Genomic DNA, 12,757 nt, shown 5'->3' with positions numbered 1-12,757 from the left:
TGTGAGAGGGGGTGCAGGTTCTGGGAAGGAGTTTGGGTGCAGAAGGGGGCTCAGTGCTGGGGCGGGGGGTGGGGGTCCAGGCTCTGACCGGTCAGAGCTTACGGGCTCCTGGAAGTGGCCATCATGTACGGCTCTTAGGCTGAGAGGCCAGGGGGATCTGTGCATTGCCCATGCTTACAGGTGCCGCCCCTGGAGCTCCCATTGGCTGGGCCAATGGGATCTGCAGAGCCGGCACTCAGGCTGCCCCTGCACCTAGGAACTGGACATTCGGCTGCTTCTGGGGAGCTGCGTGGAGCCAGAGAAGGCAGGGAGCCTGCCTTAGCCCTGCTGCACCACTGACCAGACTTTTAGCGACCCAGTCAGCACTGCTGACCAGAACTGCCAGGGTCCCTTTTTAACTGGGTATTCCGGCTGAAAACCGGATGCGTGGCAACCCTACTCTGGGAGCTGGGGCAAGGGGCGTGCTCTGCCCACCCAAGGACACAAGGGGTGGGGTGAGGGGGACACTCTGACATCAGCCCCTGCCCAGCTCTGCACAGCAGATCAGGCTCTCAGTCCCAAGCGGCACTCCATGGTGGGGGTGGGGTAGGGGCGGGGCAGTGGATGCAGATGGCAGCAGAACATGGCTGCATCTTCCCTCCTGCTGCAAACTTCACCCATATATGGTAGAAAATTTATGAGAGGGAGGACAACAGTTCCCCTCCTTCCCTGCAACCCCCCCAAACCTCCCTAAATGCTACCTTTGATCTAGACAGAAGAGCTGGCCACTGCCAAAGGAAACCAGCTCTTCCAAGTGGGCTGTAACAAAGCAATAGATCACCTGATGGAGGAACTGAGACTGACCAGGCATATCACTTGGCAGAGAGGACTAGAAACTATAAAAGGACAAGGTCTCTCAATGACCAGAACAAGAAGACAGGATTGAACAGGAGGAATGGGTATGGCAGGGCAGAATCTTGCAGTCTCTGAACAGACACTGACCAAATCCCAAAGGACTGTGGGAGTGGTTAGGGAACTGAGGCAGGGATTTGTGTGCAGGTTTTGTTGTCTTCCCATATATAGTTCCTTGGCTTTTCTATGAGTAAAGTGTGATTGGTTTAGAATTCTTTTTGCAAAATCTCTGGGTTCTTGCTTCAACTACGCATCCCTGAAGAAGTGTTAAACTATAAAGCAGAATACCCGTGAGGATCAAGCTCTGGAAATGGTGTTCTTGTTCTTGAGTGACTTGAGGGGTGTCTTTGGAGGCTTAGGGCAGTTGAACTGTGGAGTGCCATTCCCTGGAAGTGGTATCAGACAGAGCATGTGCCTGAGAGGCCACAGGCTGTGGCTGAAGCCTTCTGAGGTCTACGGGGATTGTGGAAGCACGTAGATCCAGTGTTTGGATACAGCCAGAGCAGCCTGGTGAATATCCATCAGGGAGAACTCAACCAGGTCTGTAATGGACACAAATATTTGCACCAGAAGTTATTTTGAAGAGAAAATCACCTTCCTGAAAAGGGAGATCAGGTTGCAGTGCCTCTAGATCAGTGGCTCTCAACCTTTCCAGCCTAGTGTACCCCTTTCAGGAGTGTGATTTGTCTTGCATACCCCAAGCTTCACCTCACTTAAAAACAACTTGCTTGCAAATCAGACACAAAAATACAAAAGTGTCACAGCACACTACTACCAAAAAATTGCTGACTTTCTCATTTTTACCATATCATTATAAATCAATTGGAATATAAATATTGTACTTACATTTCAGTGTATAGTATAAAGAGCCATATAAACAAGTCATTGTCTGTATGAAATTTTAGTTTGTACTGATTTAGCTAGTACTTTTTATGTAGCCTGTTGTAAAACTAGGCAAATATCCAGATGAGTTGATTTACCCCCTGGAAGACCACTACGTATCCCCAGGGGTATGCACACCCTGGTTGAGAACGACTGTTCTAGAAATCTGGGCTATAGTGTCATTCACTAATCCTTTCATCAACCCTCCACACCAGCCCACTGGGCCTTGAAGGACTTGTGTATTCATTCATGACTGTTAGTTTGTCTGTGGGTGTCTAGAGAGATTGATCTACTTGAATAAGGTAATCCTAGGGTAACACACCTAGGAACTTCAAGCATGGCTAATGGATTCTTTCACATGTGCTCTCATCTAGTCACAGGGATACTCCTGGTACAAGTTCAGACCACAATAGATTGTATATTCATAAAGAATTGACTGGATGTGGTAGTATTTTGCCAGTTGTGCTTTCCAATCCTGGCAGCACAAAACTAGGTTAAAGTACAGAGCTCGCTTTGATACACACTAACTTCAGACTGATATCTCAAAACCAAGGGGAAACGAAGGACACTAGAATGTGTCTCTGAGTGTGACAAAGAGCTGTGTTATACCATTTGTTATAGGCAGCCATAGTGCTTAGAATTTAGTTACTGTAGAAATTGTTAAAGACAAGTTGTCTTTGCTAAAAGACTGTCATGAATACTCCTTAAAGGATATGAGATCTTGTTTCCCATTTCAATGACAGAATCTGAGAGCAGCTGTTCAAATTAAAATGTTGTTGTTTCTGGTTCATTTAATTATTTAGGACTATGTTTGTATGGATCAGACTTTTTAAATTCCAATTTAAAAACATCTCTTGTCATTTTCACAAAATTCTGCTAAATAAGGCTAAACAGTGACTGAATTCATAACACCAACATACTCGCGATGATATCTTGAACTTAGTGCTTCCTGTTTTAACAAAACAGGTTGTTCTAGATATTGTTGAGTGCCAACAGCATGGCTGTATACAGGCAATAAAGAGTGTCTTTCCCAGAGAGCTTTGTTAATTATTCATTAGGGCACTGAAATTGTCTGACATGGATCTGTGATGTTTGAGGCACCTGTAGTTTTAGTTCATTTAGCTCCAAGAATTCCAGGACGTGCAGTGCAGTGCTGATGCATGCCTGTGTTACCCATGAAGTAACATTAAACTTCATGTTAATCTGTTTGTTAATTCTCATTATGCAGTGCTATGCTCAAACTCATTCTAATCCTGTTGCCCTGGCCAGTGTAGATCACGCCAAAAACTCGTTTGTTTGTAATATAATGAGTCTTCGCTTGGCAGCATTTGATCAGTTAATTACAAACCTGTGTAAATTAAAAAAAATTAAGATGGTGGTAACTCTTGCCCTTAGCAATTTTTCTGTACTAATCACACAGCAATTTCACACTTCTCACAAAAAAGGGCAATAGATTAGAACTCCTACTATGTATTGTTAGATGCATCACATGTACATTTAAGAGCTCTTCACTCGTAAAAAGTATGTTGTTGGTTTTTCTTAGCAACTTGCAATCCCAGAAATAGAACTAAGTAAACAAACTGATTACAGTAGAGATACAAGGCTTTTTGTTGTACATAACAAGATCCCGTTCAGCCTTAACTTTCCTTTTCTATGTATCTATGGTGTTCTGTTCCTATCACCAACCAGTTTTTAGTGATGGAATGGAGTATTACATGATAGTTGTGTTATAAAATACATCTGAAACAAAAAAAATCATATTGCAGAGATTGTACTAGATGCAAGCAATTTTTACTGCTTTTATGCCTTGAAGGACATACTTGGTACAGGTATAGTAACTGACTTTTGTGCCAACATTCAAGTTGGCTATGTGGATATTTGAGGGTTTACAGTGCTATTCCTGACTCTAAAGGAGCAGGATTACTCTGGGCCTGGGCACCTCATAATTAAACAGAGGATACAATACATAAAACTATTTAGAACTTTGAGACATGCACCGTAGCCCTGAAGCACATGACTGCCTCTACTTGGAGTCCTAATGGACAGCCCTAAGATGTTACTCTGGTGGACGTGGAGCTGCTGTGTAATAATTTAATGAATGCTGTATGACTTAAGTCCAGTATAGATATACAGTAACTAGTGGAGTTTCCCCAGTGAGTGTATTTAGTTTAATAGGGGGCTGTTGGAAAAACAAGCAGGAAGGCAACACAAGTTAGATAAGCAGCATCTCAAACATACTTGGTGGTGATTACAAAACAATGGCTGACCTATTAGTGGTAGGGTGTCCAGACAGCAAATCTGAAAAACCAGGGCAAGGGATGGGGGGTAATAGGAGCTTATATAAGAAAAAGACCCAAAAATCGGGACTGTCCTTATAAAATCAGGTCCAGCCAAAGTTACACACGCTGTCTTGCCAAGACTGGGACCAAGAGAATAAAGGGTTGCTAAATGGTTAAAAAGAAACTCTGGAGAGAGTGAAGGATGAGCTGTTCATTCAGAGAACCCACTGACAAGAACAGACATCCCCTGCAGGAGTATCTGAAGCAGTTGTCGCTGCCAGGGGATGGTAAGCCTTAAAGAAGACATAAGTTTTAATATTTTAAGATCTTTTTATCTGGAATGCTTTGGTTCTAAATAAATAGTACTGTGTTTTGAAAGGCTATCTGATCAGCAGGGCTGTCCTTAGCTTTTCTGGGGCTCTATGCGGGGGGGTGTAGGGGGGAGAAGCAGGCCTCTACAAGGGGGGCTGGCTGACTTGGAGGACAGGGGGGAACCGCCCCCCCCAGCCAGGGCCGGCGCTTCCATTTAGGCGACCTAGGCAGTCGCCTAGGGCGCCAGGATTTGGGAGGGTGGCATTTTGCCGACCTTGGCGGCAATTCAGCGGCGGGGAGTCCTTCCGCACTCTGGGTCAGCAGCGGCAATTCTGCGGCAGGTCCTTCACTTGCTCCGGGACCCGCCGCCGAAGTGCCCCGAAGACCGGGAGCACGGAAGGACACCCCCCCACCGCAGAATTACCGCCAACGACCGGAGCGCGGAAGGACCCCCGCCTAGGGCGCCAAAAACCCTGGCGCCGCTCCTGCCCCCAGCACTCACCAGCAGCACTGATGGAGCTGGGTTGCTGCACTTCCTGCTACGCATGAGTGCAGGCCCAGCCCTGCTTCAGTCCTTAGGGGAGTGGGGGCGGGGCGTGGCTGGGTTAGGGACCATGGGGCAGGGGTTGGGGCTGGAGCAGCATGCAGCTGTGCAGGGCACCAGGAAATTTGGTGCCCCACATTTCCTGGTGCCCTACACAGCTGCATACTTTGTGTATAGGTAGGGACGGCACTGCTGATCAGTGAAGGCTGCTGGTCATTGCTCTCAAGGAGTAGAACTGCAGGTACCAACCATAACTCAGGCTTGCGAGGTAGTCCTAATTAGCACCAGAGGACTGCAGCCTGAGACCCCATCTGAGAGTGAAGAATCAAATGATTCCACCTGGAGCAAGATGACTGCTGGAGGCCTGATACCTGAGAAGGGGGGCACTCATGATCAGGAGGGGTCAGAGGTGCAGTTATCCTTTTAACTGTGGCAGTTATTACAGGCATTTGCAGCATATCAGTCACTGAGATGTTTAGTCTCTTTACATCATAAGACATAAAACAAGTTGTCTGCATCTGGGAACCATAGATAGACACTATCTCAAAGCTATAGCACATATCTGTGAACTTCTATGTTTTGTACAAAGCGTTTTATGGACTGCAAAGGTGATAGGACTTCCAACTAGTCTCGATGTCTTTACCTTTCAACAACCTTTTTCTGCTCAGAGCAAGCAATTTTCACTCAAAAGTGTGTTGGTCTATTTTGAAATAACATAAACCTATTGAGATCTGGTTGTATCACCAATTCTGATGCATTAAACTGTTTGAAATTTCCTGTCAGATGAGTTGTTGCCACACTCTGAATATTGGAACTTGTCTTTGCCTCTGTGGTGCTACTTGTTTCATATTTAATTAGTACAGCAAAACCAAGAATAGCTGTAATATCTCCTTGCTGTAATGGAAGCCAGTAAGTACACTTCTAAAAACAACTGTGCAAAAGAATAACATACAAGTCAGAGCAAAATGGAGATTGTTGCATGCCTCTACTACAAGGGTCGGCAACCTGCGGCACACGTGCCAAAGACACGCCAGCTAATTTAAGTGGCACTCTTCTGCCAGCCGGGATCCCAGCCGCCGGCCCTGCTCAGTCTGCTGCCTGCCTGGGTGGACGGAACCCCAGACCAGCAGCGGGTTGAGTGGGGCTGGCGGCTGGGACCCCGGCTGGCAGAGGCCAGGGGACAGAAGCCCAGACTGGCAGTGGGCTGAGCGGCTCAGCCCACTGCCGACCTGGGGTTCCATCTGCCACCCTCACTGCCAGTCTGGGGTTCCATCTGCCAGCCCCTGTAAACGTAAAATGTATAACTGACATACGAAAACTTAAATTATAGTAAATAAATGAAGACTTGGCACACCACTTCTCAAAGGTTGCCGACCCCAGTTCTACTACCTTATAAATCATGACTTTAACTGTCATTTATCCTCTATTGCCATGCCCTTTCACTGTTGATATCTAGCCCTTGAATGTGACGAATATATTCCCAGATGCTTTGCAAAGTCCAATATGACGGGCAACAGAACATGGTCCTTACGTTCCAATGGTCTGTCAGAAAATGCTGTTTTTAGTCTGTCTTCTCATTTTCTCTGAATACTACAGGCTGTTTAGAACAACAGTGAACAACTACTAAGAAATTTTTCCCTTGAAACAAAAAATAAAACCCATGTCTTTTTTTTTATCTGATGGCTGATCTAAAAGTCTTACGTTTCTTCATGGGATCTTTCTGGTCACTGTATTCAAGCACATCTGTATTGCATTCTGAATGTCATGTGATGTACCTGGTCAATACATCACAGCTCTAGCTGAAGAAGAGTTCACAGAAGTTCATTTTCACAGAAGTTGGTCCAATAAAAGGTATTACCTCATTCATCTTGTAGTGGGCTCTCTCTCTCTCTCTCTCTCTCTAATACTTCTGAAATCTTGGATGACTGATGCAGGCATTTTAGCAATTCTTTCCTAACTTCTCCTTGATAACAACTTTGCTATCTACTACTAATAGTACTCCACCTTAAATCCTCAAATAATCCTTCATGGCCTATTAAAACTGAAGCATCTGGCGGGGGGGTGACCGCCTCAAAGCGACTGTAGCACCTCAGCTTCTTTTGTGGGAGTTCCTTTGATGTCAGCCTCTGAGGCTGAGCCCTCAAGAGTGAACACCTTATTAATGTAGCCTTTCATCAAGGCAGCACAAACAGGAGGGAGGGAAGACCGCATAGCAGACAGAGACAGACACTCATCTTATGTGTGGGAGAGTGAGAGAGAGATGCACACTGCCCCTTTAAGTAAGCTGACCCACTCTTAAGTGCATTGTCTTTTTAAGTGGATCAGGAAGTTGAGACAGCAGCTGCTGCCCCAAGCTCTCTCTGGGTATGGATACACTTGCAACTTCAAAGCACTGCACGGGAACGTTCCTGTGGCAGCGCTTTGAAGTGCGAGTGTGGTCGCAGTGCCAGCACTGGGAGAGAGCTCTCCCAGCGCTGCAGGTACTCCACTTCCCCGTGGGGATTAGCTTACAGCACTGGGAGCCGCACTCCCAATGCTGGGGCACTGTTTACACTGGCGCTTTACAGCGCTGTAACTTGCTCTGTTCAGTAGGGTGTTTTTTCACACCCCTAAGCGAGAAAGTTGCAGCGCTGTAAAGCACCAGTGTAGCCAAGGCCTCTGTCTCTCTCCATCTGTGTCCCTTCCCTGCTCTATATGGAGAAGGGGTAAGTGAGGTGCAGGAGTAGGTGGGAGGGGGACACCCTGACATTAGCCCCCTTCCTTCCCTACAAGCAGGAGTCTCTGGGAGCAACTCCAAGGCAGAGGGCAGTAGCAGCACATGGCATGGGGGGAGGGATAGCTGAACTGCTGATTGATAGCCTGCTGGGTGGCTGCAGCACAGGGAAGTTAGGGGAGCTGGAAGCTGATGGGGAGGCTAGTGGGGAGGCTACTGTTCCACCCTGGTTCCAAGCTAGCTGCAATGGGCTGCTCTTCCTGCAAGCAGTGGACAAAGATGTTAGAAGGGAGCATTGATCAACTTTAAATGAGCATGTTCCCTAATTGATCAGCAATGTAACAACAAAACAACATTAACCGAGATGACTTTAAGTGAGGAGTTACTGTATGTTCCTTGTTGCTGAGGTCAGACTCCATGAGGACATGCAGTCAGAGCAGCTGCTTTACCAAGGGCCACGTGTCCTGTGAGCTGGGAGAAGCTGAGCCCAGGAGCAGAAAACAAGCTGTTGTCCCTAATTCTGAAGCATTTTGCAGCAGGGTTTTCTTTACATCTATACACGTGTGACTTAACTGAGTGATTGGTTAATCAGTTAGCTGACTGGCTAGCAGTGATTTCAGCAGAGGAAGAGTTTGCATGGATTCCAACTGAAGATTCCTACAAGTAAGTGGAGGGAAGATATTGTTTTAGACTCAGCAAACTGTATAGATTTGGTGATCAAAGACTGAGACTTAGACGAACTAAACCTAAGCTTTTGGGATCTCTTAGGGTACGTCTATACTACCCACTGGATCAGCAGGTAGTGTTCGATGTATCAGGGATTGATTTAATGCTTCTCATCTAGACGGGATAAATTGATCCCTGAATCAATGCCTGTACTCCACCTCAGCAGGAGGAGTAAGCAGAGTCGACATGGGAGCCACCGCGGTCCACTCTCCTGGCCGTCCTCACGGTGGCAAGTCGAACTAAGATACTTTGACTTCAGCTATGCCAATAGCGTAGGTGCCGAACAGGGATTTGCCTACACCAGCCCGTACCACCCCCACCCTAGTTTTGTGAACTAGTTATATGCAGTGTTGCCAGTTTAGTGATTGTTTGCAAATTTGAATTGAAATTGAAACATTAATACACACTTTAAAAGCATATACAGTGTATGATAAAATATGTGTATCTGAAAAAGTACAATAGATTTGAAAAGTATAAATATAGACTAGCTTCTTTATACAGCTGTTTTTTATGACAATGTCAGAGCATTCATTCTGGGGAGATTGTCCAACCTAATAATTTCAAATTATTGAAGCGAAGTCTAAATGAGCTCTCCCTGACAGCTAGTGATGAGTTATGGGAAAAAGACTTCAGGACCAGACTGTATTTACATTCACACCTAATCTACCTAGGTATCCAGCAAACAGACCTGCGTTGCCCAAGTCATAGATTTTGGCTGGGGTTGAGTTACAAATCACTTTAATGTGGGGCAGGGGGTAATGTAATGTAATGTTGTTCTTATTGTATGAGTAAAGGGCAGTAGAACTGTACTTAGCCTGTGCTGATTGAGGGCATCAAGAGAGGGTGGGGACAGGTGTTTTGCTTGATGGTCTGCCTGAGTCACAAGTACTATTTGACCTGCCCCTCTCCACTGTTTAAAGACAGAGCTGATTAGGCTCCATAGATAGTCTTTTGTTTTGTTAAGTGACCACTGCAGCTGAAATCAGGTCTAAGTGCTTAGACCTGCTGTGGGACAGTGTTTCTGTGGAAGAAACAGCCCAGTCTGCACTAGCAGCAAGGTTCTCCCACTGAGAGCTCAGCTGAAATCACTGAGAGCTGGGTGGAACCTCAGGAGAGGTTCCACCCAGCTAGGGGCTGTGTGCTGAGAGCGAGGCTGAGCCCTGAGTTGGGGGCGGGGCTTACCTGATTAGGGGTCCTATATAAGGAGCCAGGCACTCAGGCAGCGGCACAGGAGGCGGCGAACAGAGCGGCTAACAGGGGAGTTTCAGTGGGAGTGCTGTTGGAGGAGCAGGTTTTTGTGGTTTTTGTAGTTTGTGGTGGTTGTGTGTGAGTGAGTGTGTGTGCAGGCTGCTAGGGGCTGTGTGCTGAGAGCGAGGCTGAGCCCTGAGTTGGGGGCGGGGCTTACCTGATTAGGGGTCCTATATAAGGAGCCAGGCACTCAGGCAGCGGCACAGGAGGCGGCGAACAGAGCGGCTAACAGGGGAGTTTCAGTGGGAGTGCTGTTGGAGGAGCAGGTTTTTGTGGTTTTTGTAGTTTGTGGTGGTTGTGTGTGAGTGAGTGTGTGTGCAGGCTGCTAGGGGCTGTGTGCTGAGAGCGAGGCTGAGCCCTGAGTTGGGGGCGGGGCTTACCTGATTAGGGGTCCTATATAAGGAGCCAGGCACTCAGGCAGCGGCACAGTCAGCTGCAGCGGCACAGGAGGCGGCGAACAGAGCGGCTAACAGGGGAGTTTCAGTGGGAGTGCTGTTGGAGGAGCAGGTTTTTGTGGTTTTTGTAGTTTGTGGTGGTTGTGTGTGAGTGAGTGTGTGTGCAGGCTGCTAGGGGCTGTGTGCTGAGAGCGAGGCTGAGCCCTGAGTTGGGGGCGGGGCTTACCTGATTAGGGGTCCTATATAAGGAGCCAGGCACTCAGGCAGCGGCACAGGAGGCGGCGAACAGAGCGGCTAACAGGGGAGTTTCAGTGGGAGTGCTGTTGGAGGAGCAGGTTTTTGTGGTTTTTGTAGTTTGTGGTGTTTGTGTGTGAGTGAGTGTGTGTGCAGGCTGCTAGGGGCTGTGTGCTGAGAGCGAGGCTGAGCCCTGAGTTGGGGGCGGGGCTTACCTGATTAGGGGTCCTATATAAGGAGCCAGGCACTCAGGCAGCGGCACAGTCAGCTGCAGCGGCACAGGAGGTGGCGAACAGAGCGGCTAACAGGGGAGTTTCAGTGGGAGTGCTGTTGGAGGAGCAGGTTTTTGTGGTTTTTGTAGTTTGTGGTGTTTGTGTGTGAGTGAGTGTGTGTGCAGGCTGCTAGGGGCTGTGTGCTGAGAGCGAGGCTGAGCCCTGAGTTGGGGGCGGGGCTTACCTGATTAGGGGTCCTATATAAGGAGCCAGGCACTCAGGCAGCGGCACAGTCAGCTGCAGCGGCGCAGGAGGCGGCGAACAGAGCGGCTAACAGGGGAGTTTCAGTGGGAGTGCTGTTGGAGGAGCAGGTTTTTGTGGTTTTTGTAGTTTGTGGTGTTTGTGTGTGAGTGAGTGTGTGTGCAGGCTGCTAGGGGCTGTGTGCTGAGAGCGAGGCTGAGCCCTGAGTTGGGGGCGGGGCTTACCTGATTAGGGGTCCTATATAAGGAGCCAGGCACTCAGGCAGCGGCACAGGAGGCGGCGAACAGAGCGGCTAACAGGGGAGTTTCAGTGGGAGTGCTGTTGGAGGAGCAGGTTTTTGTGGTTTTTGTAGTTTGTGGTGTTTGTGTGTGAGTGAGTGTGTGTGCAGGCTGCTAGGGGCTGTGTGCTGAGAGCGAGGCTGAGCCCTGAGTTGGGGGCGGGGCTTACCTGATTAGGGGTCCTATATAAGGAGCCAGGCACTCAGGCAGCGGCACAGTCAGCTGCAGCGGCGCAGGAGGTGGCGAACAGAGCGGCTAACAGGGGAGTTTCAGTGGGAGTGCTGTTGGAGGAGCAGGTTTTTGTGGTTTTTGTAGTTTGTGGTGTTTGTGTGTGAGTGAGTGTGTGTGCAGGCTGCTAGGGGCTGTGTGCTGAGAGCGAGGCTGAGCCCTGAGTTGGGGGCGGGGCTTACCTGATTAGGGGTCCTATATAAGGAGCCAGGCACTCAGGCAGCGGCACAGGAGGCGGCGAACAGAGCGGCTAACAGGGGAGTTTCAGTGGTAGTGCTGTTGGAGGAGCAGGTTTTTGTGGTTTTTGTAGTTTGTGGTGTTTGTGTGTGAGTGAGTGTGTGTGCAGGCTGCTAGGGGCTGTGTGCTGAGAGCGAGGCTGAGCCCTGAGTTGGGGGCGGGGCTTACCTGATTAGGGGTCCTATATAAGGAGCCAGGCACTCAGGCAGCGGCACAGGAGGCGGCGAACAGAGCGGCTAACAGGGGAGTTTCAGTGGGAGTTTCCAGGGGGAGGTTGCAGGGCAGACCAAGGAAGAGGAACCGGGAAGGCAGACCAGGGAAGAGGCAGCCCTGTGCTGGTCGGTGGCCTGCGGTGCGGTGTGAGCTGTGGATTGCCAGGCACAGAGTTGCAGCGCTACGATGGAGGCAGAGGCAGCAGGTGCAGACACACTGAGGATGACTGGGTGCGGCAGCTGCGGCATGTACATGGTCCTAGAGGGAGCACCTGAAAGGAGTTTCATCTGCATGAAGTGTCGTCTGATAGAGCTGCTGGAGGAAAAGGTAAGGGGACTGGAGATGCAAGTGGAAACTCTGGCTGAGTTTAGAAGGGGATTTGAGCAGATCATGGAACACAGACATGATGAGGCACAGGGGACAAGCTCAGGCGAGCGGACAGAAGCAGGACCTAAGGACTCTGAGGAGGGACTGTTGGGTGAGGAAAGTGGACGGTGGAAGCATGTCACTAGGAGAACCAGACAGAGGATAAGACGGGCCAGCGATGGACAAATAGAACTCAGGAATAGGTTTGCTGAGTTGGGAAATGAAGATGGAACACAGCGGGCTGCTGAAGGAGTAACGGCAAGGAAGAAGAGGCAAGCAGCTAGTCCTGCAGATGGAGGGGAGCAGTCAGTGGAGGCGACATCAAGTACGAGCCCTAGGAGGATTGTGAGGTCGAATACAAATCAGGAGGAATCACGGCCAGCTGCTGTGGGGGATAGACCGGAGAATCGCATTGTCACCAGGAAAAGGCAAGTCTACGTGATTGGAGACTCTCTACTGAGAAGAGTAGACAGGCCTGTAACTAGACCGGATCGGGAGAACAGAAGAGTGTGCTGTCTGCCGGGGGCTAAGATACAGGATGTGGACTTGAGCCTGAATACGATCTTAGCGGGAGCGGGAAAAAATCCGTTGATTATCCTTCATGTGGGAACGAACGATACGGCTAGTTACTCACTGGACTGTATCAAGGAGGACTATTTCAGACTGGGGAAGAGGCTTAAAGACATCGAGGCTCAGGTGATCTTCAGTGGGATTCTGCCGGTTCCTAGAGCGGGGCGA

General features: G+C 48.9%; 1 protein-coding gene and 1 long non-coding RNA gene across 3 annotated transcripts in view; both read left to right on the top strand.

The window, feature by feature from the left end:
- CPM (carboxypeptidase M) overlaps nucleotides 1-12,757 on the top strand; it is a 95,762-nt gene that overhangs the window by 29,433 nt on the left and 53,572 nt on the right. The window lies entirely within an intron of this gene.
- Nucleotides 9,897-11,720, top strand: LOC127042718 (uncharacterized). 2 transcript variants are annotated; one of them, XR_007772019.1, is made up of 3 exons: nucleotides 9,897-10,794; nucleotides 11,014-11,214; nucleotides 11,661-11,720. It is a non-coding gene; the product is annotated as an uncharacterized LOC127042718 (long non-coding RNA). The 2 variants fall into 2 exon arrangements; XR_007772018.1 differs by lacking the exon at nucleotides 11,661-11,720 and adding an exon at nucleotides 11,438-11,646.

Source organism: Gopherus flavomarginatus, chromosome 1 (assembly GCF_025201925.1).
Source record: "Gopherus flavomarginatus isolate rGopFla2 chromosome 1, rGopFla2.mat.asm, whole genome shotgun sequence".
NCBI lineage: Eukaryota > Metazoa > Chordata > Testudines > Testudinidae > Gopherus > Gopherus flavomarginatus.
The sequence above is the reverse complement of the archived record's forward strand: the minus strand, read 5'-3'. Positions and strand labels throughout refer to the sequence as shown.